The 22,719-nt window shown below is 38.1% G+C and overlaps 1 protein-coding gene and 1 pseudogene across 2 annotated transcripts in view; one reads left to right on the top strand and one right to left on the bottom strand.

The window, feature by feature from the left end:
- The window catches only part of CDKL5 (cyclin dependent kinase like 5), a gene marked incomplete at its 3' end in the record, with an annotated part of 182,957 nt that overhangs the window by 133,107 nt on the left and 27,131 nt on the right, over positions 1-22,719 (bottom strand). The window lies entirely within an intron of this gene.
- On the top strand, positions 1,030-21,973 carry LOC309978079 (annotated as a pseudogene). The gene is made up of 2 exons: positions 1,030-1,261; positions 21,588-21,973. The product of its transcript is annotated as an uncharacterized misc_RNA (transcript).

The following is a 22,719-nucleotide window of genomic DNA, read 5'->3' as shown; positions in this document are numbered from 1 at the left end:
AAATAAGTGACCAAGGAAGTGTTTCTTTTAAAAATGAGGATATTTGGACTTCCCTGGTGGCCCAGTGGTTAAGAATACTCCTGCCAATGCAGGGGACACGGGTTCGAGCCCTGGTCCGGGAAGATCCCACATGCCGTGGAGCAGCTAAGCCCGTGCACCACAACTACTGAGCCTGCGCTCTAGAGCCCGCATGCCACAACTACTGAGCCTGCACACCTACAGCCCATGCTCCACAACAAGAGAAGCCACCGCAATGAGAAGCCCGCTGACCGCAACGAAGAGCAGCCCCTACTCGCTGCAACTAGAGAAGGCCCGCGCACAGCAACAAAGACCCAACGCAGCCAAAAATAAAAGTAAATAAATAAATTTATTTTAAAAAAATAAATAATTAAAATTAAAATGAGGATATTAATTATCTCTAGGGAGGAGTTCAGATTGATAAGAGATACAAAGGAGGGCTTTCTGGGGCACTGGTAATGTTCTATTTCTTGACTTGAGTGAAAGTTAGATAGATATTCACTAAAGTGTAAATTTGTTTTATGTATTTCTATGTTGTTATATTCCACAATAAAACAAGTTTTTAAGAAGTCAGAGAGTAATTCTGATAATGACATCATACATAAATAGTTCCGTGGTCATTTATATGGAGGCAAAAGATAATTTTTATCAAAGATAAAGCATTTCAATATCATATTAACCAAAAAACTTTACCTATCTCTCTCCAGACTCCACATATTGCCGTGTGTCTAGTGCTGGGTATCAACAACAAAACCAAAAACTCCCAGTGATGGATAACCTGGATGATGACCACACTCCAAAACCATGCCAGAGGAGGAGCTGGTGAGGAAACTGGGCAAAATAGGCCTCAATGAGAGATGACTGGCATCCCAATGTGTGAAGACTCTTTGAAAAAGAGGGAGTAGAGCAGGTGATTTGGGTTATTTCAGGGGGAATACCTAAGATCAGTGGTAGAAGTGAAAAGGAGACAGATGTCAGCTCAGTAGTGATTTGGACAATGATGAACCATCAATGGTTACTCATTCATTCTATAAATATCTTTCAGATCCTACAGTGGGCCAGCCCACCACAGATGCTTCGGGATACAGCAATGAACAACACAGACAGAGCCCCTGCTCTCATGGAGCCAATGAGGGGAGACAGACAATAAACAGACAAACACGATCATTCCAGACAGTGACAATTATTATGAAGGAAAGAAAACAGTCTTATGATAGAGAGTTTTGGAGACTGAAAAGGCGGGGTAAGTAGATAAGGTAGTCTGGGAAAGGTAGTCTGAGGAGGTAAAATTTGATCGAAATCTGTTTAATGTAAAGAAGCCAGCCATGGGAACAGGGATGTGAGAAGAGCGTTCAAGGCAGTACAGAGTCTTAGAGAGCCTGATAAATACAAGGAACAGAAAAGATCTGTAATCCGAAGCACAGCACACTAGAAGGGGACCTGCAGCGGGCAGGAAGAGCCCGCTGGAAGCATTCTGGCCTGGCCGTGGTACTAAAGAGTTGTGTACTAAATTAGATGTCCTCTAAGGTCCCTTCCAACAAAAAGATTGTAAGAATCTCTCAAAAATAGTTTGAGTTTCCGATTACTAACCATTAACTTTGTAAACAAACAACAGAATGCTTTTTAAAGTGGACTCGTCTTGCACTAAGAAAGACACCTAGAATTAAGCAATCTTGTCTCTGCATTGGCAAGCAGGTACCTACAAGAACTGACAGAAATGTAAGGCTTATAATTTATTTCATAGATTATTAGTATTGAATTTAAGAGCTGCCTGAGCCTTGAATGTTTCCTCTGTTGCTGAAATTATAATCTTCATCTCAACGGTTCTTTTCTTCTTCCCAAAGAAAGTACAAAATCAGTTGAATCATGAGTTTTGTTTTTGTTCCTGGCATTGTTTTTATACATACAAATGAAAGAGCCATTTTGTCACTGAAATTGGATAGGAATGAATTTGGTACATGACAAAACTTCTGCTATAATAAGAGAGTTCGAATGGTTTGAAAGCATCTTAAAACTTGTGATCCATGTACGGAAAGAAATCATTTCCGTGGAAAGCACAGCCTTATGAAAAAAACATCCTACTCTCTTGCAGAGAATTCTCCATGTTGACTCTAAGTGAGGAGATAATGCACTTCTCACTCCTATTTATGGGACCACCTGACGTATTTAACAGGATCTTCATTTTGCTTTATTCCCCCAATAGCGAAGAGTAATTTGATTCATCAATCCATTCTCTATAATTCAGTTTCCATTAAATCAAACTGATACTTGAGTATCATGAGTAAAATACACACAGTTTAATAGCATAAAAATTTCAAACTATGAACAAATGTAGGGATACCAAGGGGGAAGGGGGAGCAGGATGAATTGGGAGATTGAGATTGACATATACACACTGCTATACGTAAAATAGATAACTAATGAGAACCTACTGTATAGCTCAGGGAACTCTACCCATTGTTCTGTGGTGACCTAAATGGGAAGGAAATCCAAAACAGAGGGGATATATGTATACATATGGCTGATTCACTTTGCTGAAACTGACACAGCAGTGTAAAGCAACTATACTCCAATTAAGTAAATAAATAAATAAATTTTTAAAAATTGCAAACTGTGAATCATGTAGGTTGCCTCCGCACCCTTTACTCTTAGAATCCTTCCACAAGGTAGGAAATCCAGTCAATGTATCTCCTACCCAGTTACCTGATATTTCTCCCAGCACTGCCAACCCTACTAAACTCCCAGCCCTTCCTGAGTATCTGAGGGCCTCACGGTTCAGAGAGAAAAAGAGAACTAAACTGGGATCAGAGAAATTCAGAGTTCACACTAACACTGTACTATTTAAGATACACTATTGGTGTAAAAGGTTTTCAAAGCACTTGCATGAAAATGTATCAATTTTATCATGGTTTCTATGGGATAATTTGTTCTGATCTCCAAATTCTAAATAACTGAATTTAGAACAAACTTACAGAAGCTGGGAACCACCTAGATTTTGCTGGGTTGATGTGGATCAGAAAATGTGGTCTAAGTTATTGTCCTCTACTCCCAAAAAACAAACAAAAAACGCCACCAACCAAACAAAACACTGACTTTCAGATGGAAAAAAAGAGAAGGAACTGAAGGCCAAGACTGCTGAAGAACACCTACAGGCTTCAAATGAATTCAAGACCATTGGCCTAGACAACATTTCATACCTGAAATGCTTTAAGACTTTGGAGATGAGATTGCTGAATCTCAGTGGTCTTGGGAAAGCCATAGGGAAAAGATGAGAACAAAGACTGGCCTAAAGCAAATGCAGTAACATTTTTTCAGAAAGGGTAAACCAGTACATTCTTTAAACTCCACACCTGAGAACTTAAAAGTAAGCAATCATTCCATAAATATGTCTTGAGAGTTAACTATATGCCAGGCACTATGACAGTCACCGGGAATATATCGGTAAAGGAAAGACACAAAACCCCTTACCTCACGGAGTTTATCAAAGGATCACACAATAAGTGTAAAACTGCAAATGTAAGTGCTATGAAAAAGAGCTATAAGGCTCTACAAGGGCTTGTACAGAGGTTTGCCACCTAATTAGGGAGGGCTGACTTTTCCAGAGAAAGCTTTCAGTGGGCTGAGATCTGTAGGACAATTAGGCATAAACTTACAGAGGAGGAGGGATGCACCAGGAGAGAATTATTTATGCAAAAATCCCAGGTCAGGAGGGAACATGGCCAACACAACAAACTCAAAGGTGGCAAGGGTTGGGTGGTTAATAACCCAGTACAAGGTGAGGCTGGAAAAACAGCAAGTTGTTTAAGTAGTTTTATCTGTATCATGAGACAGAGGGAACCACTAGAGGGTTTTGAACAAGAATGGGAGATGGGTTCAGGGGGGTGGTATGATAATCAGATGATTTGCATTTTGAAAAGATCACACAAGCTACAGAGTAGAGAACAGCTCTGTGCCTGGAAGGGGAGCTATCAATTTGGGGGTTTAACAACTAGGAAGCCACTCCAACCACCCAGGTGAAAGGATAAGGGCGGGATGGACTAAATTGGTACACATGAAGAGAAATGGAAAGATTTAAGATATATTTGGAGGGGAAGCCAATACAGCTGGGGACGGATTAGAGATGGGAAGTGAGGGAAACAGAAATCAAAGATAACTTCTTGGTTTGGGGCTTGGGCTATGAGTAGGTTGCTGCTTCTTGATGCAAGGAAAACTAGAAAAGGAGCAGATTAAGGGAAGGGAAAAAATTCAGGATTCCATTTTAGGCATGTTAAGTTTGAGTTTACATATCCATAACAATGAAAAAGGCAAAACCAAAGGAAAAAGAGAAATTTAAAAATGAGTAAGAGAATCTGCAACTTACATCACAAAAAGAAAGAACCCTAAAACATAAAATGTTCCTATTGCTTGATAAGAGGGGTAAGAAACCCAATTTTTAAAATGGGCAAAGTGATATGAACAAATAGTTCACAGAAGAGGAAACACAAATGGCTCTTAAACATATAAAAGGTTACTCAACTTTACATATAATAAAAACTGAAGATTAAAACTATACTGAGATACAATTTTTCAGATTAGCAAAAACCAAAACTAACGTACCATGTTGATGAGAGCATGAGGGAATTAAGCTTGCTCATATATTGGTGGTAGGAATGTATATAGATAGATAGATACAACTTTTTAGAGGCCAATTTGATATCTTTCAAAACTAAAAACAAACATATTCTAATGACACAGCAATTACATTCCTAGGAATTTATCCTCAGGAAACACTCACTCACACTCTCACACACACACACACGCACACACACACACACACATACACGATAAGCATATGCTATTCACTGCAGCATTGTGTGTAAAAGCAAAAGAATGGAAACAACCTAAATATCAAGAGGGGCCTGATTAAATGAATTATGGTACATCCATCCAGTTATTTTAAGTTAGAAATGGAAGTGAAATACTCTAATATAGCATTTCACAAATTTGAATTTTCTCGATGATTTATTTTCCAATAAATCAAAATTAAACTTAAGATTGTATTCTAACTAAATACCACTTATATCTGTTTTGTACACTGATTCTATATATATTTGAAAAAGGAGGTTTATTGCTGTTTTTTGGAAGTTTGAAAAATCTACTAATTGAAAAAGATAAAAGTACACAGCAGAGGGACTTCCCTGGTGGCACAGTGGTTAAGAATCCACCTGCCAATGCAGGGGACACGGGTTCGAGCCCTGGTCTGGGAAGATCGCACATGCCATGGAGCAACTAGGCCTGTGCGCCACAACTACTGAGCCTGCGCTCTAGAGGCTGCGAACCACAACTACTGAGCCAGCGTGCCACAACTACTGAAGCCCACGCGCCTAGAGCCCGTGCTCCGCAACAAGAGAAGCCACTGCAAGAAGCCCGCTCACCACAACAAAGAGTAGCCCCCGCTCGCCACAACTAGAGAAATCCCGCGCGCAGCAATGAAGACCCAACACAGCCAAAAATTAATTAATTAATTAATTTTTAAAAAAATTACATGGTAGAGTTTACTGGTCCTGAAGACATCAAGTGATTTCAAACACTGTCAAATAATCTGGAAAATTCACAAAGGCTGCTTCCAGGCTAAACAATGTTAATGCTGTCACAAATTGATGTTACCAAGTTTCCGGATTCGTGGTAGACAGAAAATTACATCAGAAAGACACTAAATCCTGGGTTTCTCTCACCAAGGCGAAGTATCAGCTTTATGGTTGACCTTGACAACTTTCATTTCCTCAGTTAAAAAATAAGGATCCTCTGTTAGAAGTCCCACAGTTTCATTTCTAAACACTCAGAACCTCTCCAACTGAAAATGAGTGTCAAAATTCTCAATTAATAAATGTCAGTTAATAAAGGACCAGTATAAAATATATATAGCTTACCTTCTCTCTTTTCATTTCAGTTCCAAATCACCTACCAAGGTAAGTTTCAAGAGCAATTGAGTAAAATCGTTTTAGAACAAGGGAAGGAATGGAGTGATTACCTTTCAGCCTATTTCAGAAAAACTACAAAACCAGAATAAGTGGAATACTGCTGGCCAAACATCTGGTGATTAAGCTATTCCTGGGAGGGTCACTTATTTCAAAGAGAAAGAACAAACAGTAACAAGACAGTAGCAACTTTGCAAGGCATGAAAAAGAAGTCTGGGATATTTTCCAAATGTGTTGGGAGGAAGTTATTTTTATTTACAGAGATATTTGTGTCCTATTTAAAATACAGAAGGAACTCAAAAAAAAAAAAAAAAATCAAGCTAAAGATCTTGTACTTCCCCAGCTGTATGTCCTGCTAACTTTAGAAGGATAAGTAACACTACTTTGACCAAACAAAGAACAGTCAAAATTACAAGCAATTTTATCAAGGCCATTAATTGATGAAAGCATTCAATTAAGTACAAGAGATTTGAACAAATAACTAATAAATAATAAAAATTTAATATGTTAAAAGAAAAGAAAGATAGGTTCTTTCCCTCAAGGAAATTACAATTAAAAATAAAACAAAACAGGGGCTTTCCTGGTGGCACAGTGGTTGAGAGTCCGCCTGCTGATGCAGGGGACACGGGTTCATGCCCCGGTCCAGGAAGATCCCACATGCCGCAGAGCGGCTGGGCCCGTGACCCATGGCCGCTGAGCCTGCGTGTCCGGAGCCTGTGCTCCACAGCGGGAGAGGCCACAACAGTGAGAGGCCCGCGTACCGCAAAAAAAATAAAATAAAATAAAATAAAACAAAAGAAGATACGGTTAAGAGGACTTTTAAGCTATAGCTCTCTCCCACATACTAACTTAATAGAGCAGTCTCTTGAAGCTTTGGTTTGTTTCCATTTGTAAACTGAGGTTAAGTCACCCTGACACCAAATATGTGGCATCTTTTCCAACATCGAATCTCTAACACCTGGGTGTCCTACAATCTAACTACCCAGAGTTAACATCAGACTCCACAGGTTTAAGGGCTCAGTCCCACAGACTTCCCTCACTTTAGATGCCAGTCACAAGTCCCAGGTCCCCAGGACACCTGGGGGGTTTTCATGGAGGTTTTAGTACATAGGCATGACTGACTGAATCTGACTCGGCTAAAAAATTTGGGGGTTCCCACAAACCCTTCCTCAGGTTTGATAATTCCCTAGAATGACTCACAGAACTCAAGAAAATGCTTTACTTACCATTACTGGTTTATTATAAAGGATATAACTCAGGAACAGCCAAATCGAAGAGATGCAAAGGGCAAGTTACAGGGGGTGGAGGGAAGAGGAGCAAAGCTTCCATGACCTCCTAGGGTATATCACCTTCCCAGCACCTCCCAGCACTTCAATGTGTTCACCAACTCAGAAGCTCCCCAAAGCCTGTTGTTTAGGGGTTTTCATGGAGGTTTTAGTACATAGGCATGACTGATTGAATCACTGGCCACTGGTAACTGAACTCAATCTCTGGCCCCCTCTTCTCCCCAGAGGTAGGGGATAGGACAAGGGGGCTAAAAGTTCTAACCTTCTAATCATGGCTAGTCCTTCTGGTGACCAGGCCACATCCTGGTGTCATCTAGGGGCCTCTGCCAGAAGTCATCCATTAGCATACAAAAGACACTCATCACTCAGGAGGTTCAGGTGACATCTTAAGACAAGAACAGAATATGAGACAGACAAAAGGGTAAAGGCATTCGAGGAAAAGTTCTTGCTAAAATAGGCCAAAAAAAAAAAAGAAAAAGAAACCAAAACACAAGGAATGTTTGTAGAACCCAAGTCATTCAGCTTCTGTGAAATCTAGGGCACAGGTCCAGGAATGACAGGAACGAGGCAGGGACTAAATCATTAAAGGCCTTGTATGCCATGCAACAGGTATGTTTCCCTATATTTTAAGAAAGTTTTCAACTGCTGCACAAGACACTTGAAGGCTACTGCCATAGACAACAGTAAATCAAGAGCAGCCTTTTAGATGAGTACCTATCAGTATTATGTTTCAGAAAAATCACCATGGAGGCAGGAAGAGGGTTAGGGAAGAGACACTAATCAGAAAGCTACTGATTGATGGAGGCCAGGCAGTAAATGATGAAAATCTCAACTAAAGCAGCAGTGAGGAGAGAAAGGTGGATAGATTTGAGGTTTTTAGGAGGTGTACTCAAAAGACACAGTGCCAATTTAAAAATAGTTGATGAATGAGAAATGGAAAAGTCTAGATGATTATAAAATTTCTGCCTTGACTACTGGGCATAACTGAAACTGGGAATACAGAGGAGCATATGGAAAACAATATTACATGATTGACAATTATGGGGTCATTTAATTGTTATTTATTATGGGAAGTTTTATACTACAAAATGCAGAGATATCATGGATAGCTGAATGAATACAAAGTTGAACTTCAGATCAACAGTAAGGAATATAAGTCATACAAATTAAGAACATAAGAATCTCAAGATTTAACTTAGTTTCCAGCTTAAGGCAGCTTCATCAAGAATATAACCTGCTCTATGGGTATTCTCAGGCTCCATTATGAAGTCACTTCTCAGATGAATACATTATAATCACATCCTTTTAGAATCCTTAGAAAAGATGCCTTGGAAAGAGGTGAGTTCATGTAATCATGGCATTTCATCTACCCAAAGCCAAAAACTTTGGAATCATTCGGACCAAAGATTCTCAAACTATTTAGAATAATAGTCTAGTTTTTTTTTTTTAATCCCATGTAAATTATATTGTAAAATACAGTAAAAATGTTAAATTGCTATAAAAGTTTCTAAACTCTTACATTCAGTTTTAAAATATTTTCATACTTAATAAGTTTAAGACTCAATATTTTAAGTGTTAAAAGCGCCCTGACAGGGACTTCCCTGGTGGTCCAGTGGTTAAGACTCCTTGCTCCCAATGCAGAGGGCTCAGGTTCTATCCCTCATAGGGGAACTAAGATCCCGCATGCCGGAGGCGCAGCCAAAAAATAAATAAGTAAATAATGAATTTGAAAGAAAGAAACTGTATTTTAAAACAAAAATGCCCTGACAATTCATAGTCCAGACAGGAATCCACTGACTCCTACAGAAAGAAACAAATTTTAAAACACATAACCATTATTTATAGGAAAAGACCATGACTTATTCTTTTTAGACTAAAGTTGTTATATCATTTTACTAGCAAAAATTGTTAATTTCCTACTGCCTACCAAAATTCCAAATTTCTAAGGCAATGATGTCAAGGAAAATGGCTAAAGACATCTCTTTCACTCATTCATTCATTTGCTCACTCACTTATTCATTCAACAAATACCTACTGAACACCTATTAAGTAGGTTAGGGATCATCTCATCTGACCTTATTTTACAGAGGGGAAAATTTAGGCTCATAGCAGTCATGTTACTTAATCTGAAATTAACTATAACCTTTGGCAATTGCTTTCCTGTGAATTTAACTATAATTTTTGACAATCACCCACTCTTCCACTGTAAGAATCCTTGGCTCCAAAGCAACTACACCTACTAATCAACACCTAGAACATGCCTTTTCACTTTCCCATTTCTATGCCTTTGTTCCAATCATTTCCCCACCCCTGCCCCCAGTCTTTGCCAACTGAAATATTAGCCATCATTGTTTTAAAAATCAAGTAAATTATAACTTCCTCTCTGTTCAGCCTAGCTAGAAGTTATTCTCTATAAACTCTGCATTCTTTTTTAGTTAAGATTAACAGATTCCCATGATAAAAATTCAAAAAGCCAGTCTATAAATTCTTACATACAGCACTTACATGACATTCATTACATACTTATTTAAACATTTATTGTTTGCATACATATCTATTTCCCTTAGATAAAACATAATTTCCTGTAAACTAGATACCATATCTCCACTATATCCTGTACCAGTATTTCAACTCTATTCTGCATATCAACTGAGCGAGAATAATGATCCACATTTCTACAAGAAAGATACAGGGATAAACCACTCTAACAATTCTTAAATAATTAAGAATTGACTATGCATATTTATAACAGTAACTGATAGAGAATTAACTTGTAAACAATACTGTCAATTACTATCTGTATGTGGATTAGCCACAGTACATTGTGCTTTACAGTTCCACAGTACTAACTTAATTACTTGTGTTTTTAATTCCATACATATGATACCTAAAGCCCTCTGAAATACAAACTACCATCTTCTTCTTCAGGGAATCAGAGAATCTTAAAGCTAGAATAAACCATACCCATTCATTATAGGATTGAGGAAACAAAGCTTATATCAAAGTCTCCTAACCAGCTTCTGAGGAGGAGCTCTGCTCTAGCCTGACTGAAGGGCCCGCTCCCCATTCACAACAGAGTAGGTGGGAAAACTAGACAACTTCCTGGTTACCATGGTGCCTGCTCTTCAGTGTGGTATCATCATTTTCCTTGAAATAACTCCCACTTTACTTAATCATAGACACAGGATTCAATATTTTAAAGAAACCCATGCACATCCAGAATTTAAATATTGTTTATTGGGGCTTCCCTGGTGGCACAGTGGTTAAGAATCTGCCTGCCAATGCAGGGGACACAGGTTCGATCCCTGGGTCAGGAAGACCCCACATGCCTGCAGCAACTAAGCCTGTGCACCACAGCTACTGAGCCTGCACGCCTAGAGCCTGTGAGCCACAACAAGAGAAGCCACCGCAGTGAGAAGCCTGTGCACCGCAATGAAGAGTAGCCCCTGCTCCCCGCAACTAGAGAAAGCTTGCACACAGCAACGAAGACCCAACACAGCCATAAATAAATAAATAAATATTTTTAAAAATTGTTTATTGGGCTTCCCTGGTGGCGCAGTGATTGAGAGTCCGCCTGCCGATACAGGGGACACGGGTTCATGCCCCGGTCCGGGAAGATCCCACATGCTGCGGAGCGGCTGGGCCCGTGAGCCATGGCCGCTGAGCCTGCGCGTCCGGAGCCTGTGCTCCGCAACGGGAGAGGCCACAACAGTGAGACGCCCGCGTACCGCAAAAAAAAAAAAAAAAAAAAAAAAATTTGTTTATTATCTATTTTGAATAATGCAAACATATGCATGACTGTTAACATAAGCTAACATATCCTAATAATTTTTAAAATCAAAAGTGAATTTTATTTTAGTTTATACACTTTAATATGTCCTTCTTAGAAGATGAAATAACGTTATTTCAATAATCCAAGACTAATTAAGATGATGAACAATCAGGCCGAGTGTACTGCTTGTTGGCACAAACCCTTCCTCTACCTGGACCTTTCTGTCTATCCTTCTGAGAATACTAACACATCTGGGTGTCAACCTTTATTAATTATGTGACCATGAGCAAGTTATTTAACCTCTTTAAGTCTCTTTTCTCATTCACTAAGAGGGACTGATACTACCTACTTATAGGTGAGGATTCAAGGTTATGTAAGTAGAGCCTCTGATGCACAGTAGCCATGTAATAAAAAAACAACTATTATTAGTAATTAAATAATATAAGATTAATTTAACACAATAGATGACAGAAATAAGAAGGCTAATATCTCAAGAAAGTGGGATTTATCATCTCAGTTATGAGCCTGTGCTTAAAGAAATTCCCCAAATGAGACAAGTAATTTATGTCAAGACCCCTAAGGAATAATAGATTCATGAAATGTCATTAGCATTTTAAGAGCAATATTTTTATTAAAGTAAATAAAACATTTTTACAGCAGGCAATATTTTAGTCTTGCCAGTTCTGATGACAATTAAATTACCTGCAAAGCACTGTTATTTTATTAAGTTGAAACAATATCATTGGAAAATTTTCTACTCAGCCTAAACAATTTAGAACCATGCTAAATCTAGAACCACTTCTAAAATTTCATTGCACTATCAACATTACTGATAATTTACAGAGTCTTGTAAGCAAAGAAACCTTCAACTTACTTTATAAATCATCTTCTGTTGTACCAAGACAGAAAACAAGAACTGACAAATCAAAGAGCCATCTATAAGCAGAATTGCTGAGGTATATTTGTAAAGCATTTATTTGATGTGGAGGAAAGCAAAGGCACTTCAATTACCTTTAGCCCTATAAGATTTCATGAAAGAAACCACAGAAACAAGACACACACAAAGTACAGTTAGAGGACTACAAATGGGAAGTATTCTTCCTGAGCTATGGAAAATAAAATGAGGCTTCATTTTCAAAAGATAAAATACAGAGAGAAGAGGTGAGTTACTGAATCTAAACTCCAAAAAAAGTGTTATCAATTAATTACTATCAAAGAGTAAAGAAAACATGATGGAGGTAAGTGAAGATTATTATTTAGAACTAAGGGAAGGGATAAACTGGAAGACTGGGATTGACACATACACACTACTCTATATAAAACAGATAACTAATAAGGACCTACTGTATAGCACAGGGAACTGTACTCAATACTCTGTAATGGCCTATATGGGAAAAGAATCTAAGAGTGGATATGTGTATATGTATGACTGATTCACTTTGCTGTAGAGCAGAAACTAACACAACATTGTAAATCAACTATACTGCAATAAAAATTAATTTTTAAATTAATTTCTAAGTTATACAATTATAAAATATTCTAAGACTATGTCTGAGAGGTACATCTAACTCTCCAGAATACTTCAGTCGTTATCAGTGAATGTTCTTAAAAGAAATTAGAAGAGATTCTCCAACTCTAGAGAAGAAAAAAAAGAAAATTAAATGGGAAATAGACAAATGAACCCCCACCCCATTATGGACTGTAGGAAGGAGATAAATGAAAACGATTTTCAGCACTTTCTATCTTTCATCATGTCCTTACTCCCCTACCCTGTCAGATCATCCATTAAAAAAAAATCAACTAGAAAGTGTTACACATGCACTGCAGAGACAGAAAGCAGACCTGGAGCACAAAGGATATAGTGGGAGTCTGAGAACAGCAGACCACTTAATTTTGCTGGCTGAATGTATCAACCTAGCTGACAAATTTTTGAGGCTCTGTATTTCAAAGAGCCTAGACTTTCTCAAATTAAAATCTCTTGCAAAAGGTCATCTCCTTTTATTCACCATTACTAGAATGGAGTATGAACATTTCAGAAAGTCAGCAGAAAGTCTTATGGCATACTCGGTTATTTTTAATCCCAAATCCACCAAAGAGTATGTAGTTATTCATATTTAAATTTTGAAATAAATAAATAAGGAACTTCCCTGGTGGTCCAGTGGTTAAGAACCCACCTTCGGGCTTCCCTGGTGGCGCAGTGGTTGAGAGTCCGCCTGCTGATGCAGGGGACACTGGTTCGTGCCCCGGTCCGGGAAGATCCCACATGCCGTGGAGCGGCTGGGCCCGTGAGCCATGGCCGCTGAGCCTGCGCATCCGGAGCCTGTGCTCCGCAATTGGAGAGGCCACAACAGTGAGAGGCCCGTGTACCGCAAAAAAAAAAAAAAAAAACAGAATCCACCTTCCAATGCAGGGAACACGGGTTCGATCCCTGGTCAGGGAGCTAAGATCCCACATGCCATGGGGCAACTAAGCCCACGCGCCTCAACTAGAGAGCCCGCAAGCAGCAACTACAGAGCCCACATGCTCTGGAGCCCGCGTGCCACAACAAAGAGCAGACGCACCGCCACAACAAAAGATCCCGCATGCTGCAACTAAGACCCGATGCAGCCAAAGATAAATAAATAAATAAATATTTTTAAAAAATAAATTTTGTACCCATTTTCCTCTCCAAAATTTGAATATTTTCTGACCTGTAATTCATTTATTGGGATTGTATAACTTTAATAACAAAGACAAAAATCAGTAAATAAGGTACAGAGAAATTATAATAAAATACATTAGGAAAAGGCCACAGTGTTAATAAGAAAAAAAAGAAAAGTTATTCAAAGTACAGCATTTTAAATCCTCAAGTGATAATAGCATATGAACAGTTCCTCAGTAAATACCATAAGGAAATGGAAATCTTGAGGCTCAAAGTATTATAACATCCTCATCATCTACTGATGAGATGAATCTGAAAGAGCAGCCCAAAATGGGAAGCATAATGCACTGGATCATTCTATTGTGAACTTGGTCCACCTGGGAACTGTGTTTCCCAGAATTTCCTTCCCTGTATAGTACACCAAGTTAGAGACGGCCAAACTCTTAGAAGGTCTTTATGATAAGACATGGTGAGAATAAATGCAGAGGTGCCTGGGGCAGGTTTCAGCTTGTCCTCAACTCTCCTCTTATCCCCTCTGTGTCCAGCTCTTCTTCACCTGATCAACAGTGGCCTAAGACCCAACAAGAGATGCCTGACTCTGGGCTTTGTACCCACAGAAGCAATAGCTACACAGAGGCAACAGCCTTCCACAGACCTCTCCAGGATCATCCTCTTTGCATTCTCACTTTGATGTCTGTATACACTTGCTTCTTAAAATTTTCCCAGTAAGTTCTGACTTACACGCCTGTACCAGCAATTCAGGAGGCTCTATTAGTGACTATTTTTCTGATCCTTCTGCTTCCTGACTTTCACATTCCCAGCAACTCCTACAATCCGTATACAGTCTGAGTACTATAATAAATCCCTTATTCAATAACACTCACAGTGGTTCAATTTCTCATACTGAATCCTGAGCATTATACTCAAAATTCAGCAATTAATTTGTAATCCAGCAGTACTGACAGAATGGACTGAATGACTGAAAGCCATTTCCCTGTTAATACTAAGCTGAATTTTTCCTGAGATAACCAGGTACACTTCATCCATTTACTTCTGTAAGTGGGAAATGTTCTCTGCTTTCTATCAAGTGATTCCTAAAAAAGACTGCTCAATTACTTTCAATTCCTAGATATAGCACATAAAAACACATATTAAATAATCCAAATTATAGTATTTGTTTATTCCAAGTTGTTTTAATAAGTGTTAATGTTTCAGTTTATTTAAGTGTTGTTTTAATCAATTTGTCATCTGGGGACTTGCTAAGAGAAGAGACAAATGGACTAAAAATTAATTATTTTTAAGAAGTCTTCTGTAAATTGGGCCCATGAATTCTAATTATAAAATTATAAAAATACAAAACTTATCAAGTAGTCACTAGAAACATCTTCCCCCAAAAAAGAAACAAATATATACTAAGCACTCAAGGCCTAAACTAGATACTAGTAAGTCTGATTTAACAATACATATATTTTTTAAAGTCACGTTTTCTAAAGATTCCCCAAGCTCTATTTGGAACTTAACCTTAATAGCCTAACATACATTTTTATACAGCTTTTATAAATTATCAACTATTTCTATTTCTATCAACTATGACATTAAGATATCCTATAGTTAGCCTACCACATTCAAGGGCATAAAAACAACTCACAATTGAGAAGACATACTGCCATAAGTAAGAACTATAATTAAATACTAGATTCAGGTACCGATCTCTAAAGTGCTCCCTGTGACTGAGAAGAATTACTATATATGAAAACCCAGCTTTATAAGTAGCTAAAATATGCATGGAGTGGAGAGGGAAAGATCAGGAAATATTATTCATGCTAATAAATGAACCTTTGTTTTACAAAAGGAGTCACCTCATAATTTATTTGAAAGGAAGATCCTTAAGGAGTGTTTAAAATTATTCCATTTAGAAAAACTCTGAGAAACAGACTATTTTACAAGATAGTGTTATTCTATAAAAACACATTAAAAACTGTAAAAGCTAGCATTTGTGTTTACTTAAGGCCCACCATTGGGCTTCTACACACAAAATGGTATAGAATTTATATTTTGGGTGGAAAGGATTTCTTTATACAGGAAATCCTGTATAAATTTCCAACTCAAGAAAGGCACATACAACTAATAAAATGACTCAGTAAAACACCACTGGGAAAAGAAATAAGTAGCATTTTACTCTATGTGGCTTTCTACAGAATCCTAAAACATTTACTATAAAGATAAATTTTACTTACAGTGTCAATACATTTTGGAAAGAATACGGAGCATTCTGAATTATTAAGGTCACAATTTCTTTAACTTAAATCAGTCTCACACCCCATCCATTTGCTGTTTATAATTACAGCTATTTTTTTAAGATAGAAAACTGCGAATTGAATTCAAATATATCATGCTCCAAAATTAGAACAAGATTTTCCTCTAAACTTGATCTTTTAAAAATTGTAATCTAGAGGAATAATAAAATTATTTAACCTGTTAGATTGGTTAAAGACACTATATTTTTAATGAGCACATTTGAATCATCACTTGCAAAAAAGTTTCTAAAAGTTTTCTAAAGTCTAATGACAATTTGCGCACATACCACATTAACTGAACACCCATCAAGCGTAAAGTGCTGTGAAAGGGGTGGTGGTGGTGGTGAGGATTTCATTCCACGACAGTGATTACAGCTGCAGCTTCTGTTTTCCCATTCCTATAATTCCCAAAATAGTCAATAGAGCCCTTGCTTGTCATAATTGCCTCTTGCTGGTCCATCAACACAGCTCCATTTTGCTACCATTGAAATTCCACAACCAGGATGGCACAGACTCCCCTGTGGACAGAAGCCTGCAGAGGTTGTCTGTTTTAAGCTGCAATCACTTTTTCCTGAGACTCCTCAGCATCTGTTGACTACCTCACTGACAGTAGCCCACAGACTCCTCCAGATCAGAGAGGCGTGCATGACATTGCCAGAAGACAAGCTGCAACAAGACTCTGATCCCTCAGCTGCAACCCACCAAGTTACTAGTCAACTTGGAATTTTCCGCCATGAAACACTATCTGACACTTCCCCACACTGACACTCATATGCCACTTCCCTCCCCACGCAGTTCCAAGAGTTCTTCCTGCAATTCGTCTCTATTGGCACCACATGGCATTATCCTGGCAAGCCAATGCCCTCTGCAAAGTGGAGAGCTCCCTGGGCTACCTCGGGTGGGTGGCTTCTAGGAATGATGCTTAAGACAGCACATGAGAGGTGCGCTGTGGCTTCACTAGTGACTCCACTACTTTCAGGAATTATTCAAACTACTGATAAGCTTTCATACATAAGTCCTTGGGATACACATTAAGAGTTCTCACCACTAAAACTAAATTTTAAAGGTTTAAAATAAAGATTTTTATAAGATCTGTTTATATAGACTTTAGGAACATTAATGATGTCTCAAAAGATACTATTACCTTTCTCTGGGCTTCATGGCTGTTGAAGTACCCAGAGATTTGGGTTTAAATTCAAAGGCAATTCAAAAGTAAGAGTGGAATACAGTTTGAATTTTTTATTTAAGAAAAATTTCTGCTTCCAATAATGCTGCCTGCGTAATTCAGGCAAACCGTTCCACTGCAAACAAGTAGAAAGCTGGACAAAAGTATGACAACTGGGAATGAAGGGAAAAAACTATTATTCAGACGGTACATATAGAAAATCCAAAATAAGCTATAAACTATCAGAAAAAAATCAGTTTATCAAAGCTGAGGGATATAAAAGATAATATCTAGAAATCAACTGTATTTCTATATACCAGCAATAGTTAGAAAATGAATTTTTAATACCATTTACAATACCATCAAAAAATATCAAATTCCTATCAAAACAGAAAGAAAAGTGGTAAACCTCTACATAGAAAACTAAAGAAAACAGTATTTTTAAAAATTAAAGGACACCTAATAAGTGAAGGGATGGTCCATGTTCTTGAGATTTAACATTGTAAAGACGTCAATTCTATCCAAATTGATCTAGAGATCCAGTAGAATCCCAAGCAATCCTAACAAGTTTTTAAACGGAAATTTGTAGGCTGGTTCAAAATGTATAAAGAAATGCAAATGGCCAAGGAAAACAAGACACCTAGAAGAATAACAAAGACTTTCTCTCCAGATATCAGGACTTATTATGAAGCACAGTCATTAAGACAATGTATAAGACAAAGAGATGAAAGGAAAGAACAGAAAGCACAGAAATATTACACATGAAATGGATGCTTTTTGTACACTAATGTTGTCACTGCAGACCAGTGAGGAAAGTTTGATCTTTGCAATAAATGGTGCTGAGACATTTGGATATGCATAAAGGAAAACAAAATTAAAATTGATCTCTAACTCATACCATACACAACATTAATTTCAGATGGATTATAGATCTCAATGTAGAAGTCAAAACAATAGGGCTTCCCTGGTGGTGCAGTGGTTGAGAGTCCGCCTGCCGATGCAGGGGACATGGGTTCGTGCCTGGGTCCGGGAAGATCCCACATGCCGCGGAGCGGCTAGGCCAGGCCCGTGAGCCGTGGCCGCTGAGCCTGCGCGTCTGGAGCCTGTGTTCCGCAACGGGAGAGGCCACAACAGTGAGAGGCCCGCGTACCGCAAAAAAAAAAAAAGTCAAAACAATAAAGCTCCTAAAAGATAATGTAGGAGAATATCTCTTTGGGCGTACAACAAGCACCAACCAATAAGGACAGATAAACTAGACACAGAGTAAAACAGATGTTACACACACACACATTTTTTTAAATGGTCAATGCATGGTGATAATAAAAAGCAGACCAACTTTTAGTCAGTAGTTACATTGATTTTAAATTCTGTATAGAAAATGCACTGTAGATTGTCTGAACCTGGGGCAGAACACACCCATTTCTCCCAGCCCTTGATACACTACTAACTTTGGCCGGGGGTGGGGTGGGGGGGGACAGTGTTTACGTGTTCACCTGGGTTACATAAGTGTTGGCTTTGTGACAATTCACTGATGTCTTGTATACTGTAAGTGTTTATCATGCTTCACTATAAAATAGTTTAAAAAGTCAATGGACTGCAAATGGCAAAATTTCTTTCTTTTTTATGGCTGAGTAATATTCCTGTGTGTGTGTGTGTGTCTGTGTATGTGTGTGTATCACATCTTTATCCATTCATCTGTTAATGGACACTTAGGTTGCTTCCATCTTGGCTATTGTAAATAATGCTGTTATGAACATTGAGGTACATGTATCTTTTTGAATTAGTGTTTTCATTTTCTTTGGACTTATACCCAGGAATGGAATTGCCGGATCATATGGTAGTTCTGTTTTTAGGTTTTTTGTTACTTTTGTTTTAGTTTTTTTGTTATTTGTGGTCTTTTTGATGATAGCCATTCTGACAGGTGTGAGGTGATATCTCATTGTGGTTTCGATTTGCATTTCTCTGATGATTAGCGATGATAAGCATCTTTTCATGTGCTTGTTGACCATCTCTATGTCTTCTTTGGAAAAATGTCTATTCAGGTCTTCTGCCCATTTTTTAATCAGAGTGCTTGGGTTTTCTTTGATATTGAGTTATATGAGCTGTTTATATATTGTTGACATTAATCTCTTATTGGTAATATCATTTGCAAATATTTTCTCCCATTCAGTAGGTTGTCTTTTTGTTTTGTGGATGGAAATTTTACCATTTGCAACAACACAGATGGACCTGGAGAGTATTATGCTTACTGAAATAAGTCAGAGCAAGACAAATACTATATGTTATCACTTATATGTGGAATCTAAAAGAAAAAACAAACTAGTGAGTATAACAAAAAAGAAACAGCCTCACAGATATAGAGAACAAATTAGAAGTTACCAGTAGGAAGAAGGAAGGGGAAAGGGCAAGATAGGGGTAGGGAATTAAGAGGCATGAACAACTATGTATAAAATAAGCAACAAGGATATATTGTACAGCACAGGGAATATAGCCAATATTTTATAATAACTATAAATGGATATAACCTATAAAATTTTTGAATCACTGTATGTTGTACACCTGAAACTAATATAATATTCTAAATCAATTATACCTCAATTTTTTAATTAAAAAAATTAAAAGAAAAAAGTCAACGAATATGTACACCTCTTAATATACAAAATAATAATTTAAAAAGAGCCAAAAGTTGAATACCCTTAATATGTTAGTGTGGTATTGTGACAAGAATAAGAAATACATACTTGGTCTTTGTTCCACAGTTTCTGGCACAGCACTCCTAAAACTCTTGGAATTTCCTAAGGGATGAAATCAACAAAGGTGTCTTTTGTTATGGTAATGAGGTGACTTAGAAAGCCCCTAGGTAACCTAAGGGTGGAGGTGGCTTGCCAGTGGAGCCAACCACATAATCAGAGGGTTGGAACTTTCAGTCCTGCTGCCACCCTACCTCTGGGGAGGGGAGAGGGGCTGGAGAATGAGTTCAATCATCAATGGCCAATGATGTAACCAATCATGACTACGTAATGAAGACCCCATAAAAACCCAAAGGGACAGGGTTCGGAAGCTTCCGGGTTGGTGAATATGTGGAGATTTGGTCAGAGTGGCAGTCTCAGAGAGGGCATGGAAGCTCCACGTCCCCTCCCTTCCCCCATACCTTGCCCTATGCATCTCTTCCATTTGGCGGGTTCCTGAATTATATCCTTTTACAATAAACTGCTAATATAGGAAGTAAAATGTTTCTGTGAGCCGCTCTAGGAAATTAATCTAACACAAGGAGGGGGTCATTAGAACCTCCAATCTGCAGCCAGCCAGTCAGAAGCCCAGGTGACCACCTGGACATGTGACTGGCATCTGAAAAGGGGGGCAGTCCTTTAGGACTGAGCCCTTAACTTGTGGGATCTGATGCTATCTCCAGAGAGTGTCAAAATTGAGTTGAATTGTAGGACACCCAGCTGACATGTAGGATTGCGTGGTGGTATGGGACACACACACACACACACACACACACACACACACACACACACACACACAGGAATCAGATGCAGAATCCTAGTTGATGATCAGAAGTGGAATTGGTCCCAGAATTGTAGTAGCTTCTTACAAATCAGTATAACGTAAACACACAGAGAAAACAGAAAGAACAGATATAAACCGACCTTTCACAAAAGAAATACAACTGTCTTAATAAATCGATGAAAGCCTGTTCAATCTCATTAGTCATCAATTAAGTAAAAAAGAAAAGAGAGAGAGAAATCTCTTTTAACCTATCAGGCTGGTAATGATTAAAGTAACTGACAAATATCTAGTGCTCTTTCTGGGGAAAATGTGAACTCACATTCACAGTAGGTAGGAATATAAAGGTTTCTGGAAAGTAATCTGGCAATAGGTATCAACATTTTAAATGTATGAGTACCATTTGATTCAAAAATCCATCCTACTTCTAGAGATTTATGCTAAGGAGACCATCAGACAAATGGACAAAGATGGATACTGCAAAGGTTGTATACTGCACTGCTATTCATAATAATCAACAACAAAAAACCACCTAACATTAGTCAATGTAGGATTGATAAAGTAAACGATATCACATCATGTAAATGGAAAATCATACCACTACTAAAATTATTTAACTATATTTAGTGATACAGAAAAGTGGCCATAATATTTTAAGTAAAAAAAAAATCATACTATAGAATATGGTATATTCTGTCAATAAAAAAACCTTTTTCACAAAACTAAGAAACGAGCAAACTGTATTCCACATCTCTGCTTGTCGCTTAAGAAATTCACTGGTAGCTAGCTGCCTATTTAAAAAGAGAATTCTGGAACTTGCTATTGGCCTATGTATGAGACCATTTTATGTCCAATATTAATTGGTTTTTATAAGACACCAGAATAACCTTGTTATTCTAATAAAAGACACAACGTTTCACCTTTTTCGTCTTAAAATATAGTTGGGGAGCGGCCACCCCTCCTTCTCCTCGCAGCGCCACACCACCGGAGGCCGAGCCGCGTAAGGAAATCTTCTACACAAGAGGAGATCAAAAAAACAAAGAAAGCAGTTCTCTTCTGTTTAAGCGATGACAAAAGACAAATAATTGTAGAGGAAGCAAAGCAGATCTTGGGCTCCTGAAAGTGCACCTTTAAAAAGCAAGATGATTTATGCTAGCTCTAAAGATGCCATTAAAAAGAAATTTACAGGTATTAAACATGAGTAGCAAGTAAATGGCTTGGATGATATAAGGGACTGTTCAACACTTGGACAGAAATTGGAAGGCAAGGTAGTAGTTTCACTTGAAGGAAAACACTTATAAAATGACAGTCAAGTGCCATCTGGATCTTAAGGGAGCTTCCATTTCTCCAGCTCAGTCAATTGAAATAGTATTAGGTTTTGTTTTCTTTCCTTCCTCTTCCCACTGGGTTCTTCCAGCACAATGAATGAAGGAAATATCATTCATGTAAGCAGACTATCAAGAGATTGCCATTAAACTGTTTAATACTGCTACTTTTATGTAGAACCCAAGGAATGCCTTCCCATATTTTAGCCAAAACAACTGGTTAGGCCTCCCTTGCAGCAAGCACTACAATGAATGTGATTGTCAATGTGAATAGCTTAGAACACTACAAAGGGTTAAGCTAACTGAATGCCTTGAAAGTATTATCCACTAGTGAGATGGTAAACTTTATTCAGTATTATTTATAGTTGCACTTGACTGAAGTTCTGTGAGGCTTGAGCATTCGTACACCTCACCTGCCTTGGCAAGCCTATTTCTTGTGACATGGCAGCACGGATATAATACTATGCATTGAAAGCATTCTTTTTTAGAGTTTAATTCCCTACCCCAAAAGGAATGCCAATTAAATTGTATTAACTGTGTCATCAACTCATCCTAGTACCTCAGTGTTCATTCTCATACCTGTGTATCTTCTTTTTTTTTTTATAAATTTATTTTATTTATTTATTTTTGGCGGCGTTGGGTCTTCGTTGTTGCATGCGGGCTTTCTCTACTTGCGGTGAGCGGGGGCTACTCTTTCTTGGCTACTCTTTCTCGCGGTGCACGGGCTTCTCATTGTGGTGGCTTCTCT

Source organism: Leucopleurus acutus (genome assembly GCF_964270905.1).
Source record: "Leucopleurus acutus genome assembly, chromosome: X".
Lineage (NCBI taxonomy): Eukaryota > Metazoa > Chordata > Mammalia > Artiodactyla > Delphinidae > Leucopleurus > Leucopleurus acutus.
The sequence above is the reverse complement of the archived record's forward strand: the minus strand, read 5'-3'. Positions and strand labels throughout refer to the sequence as shown.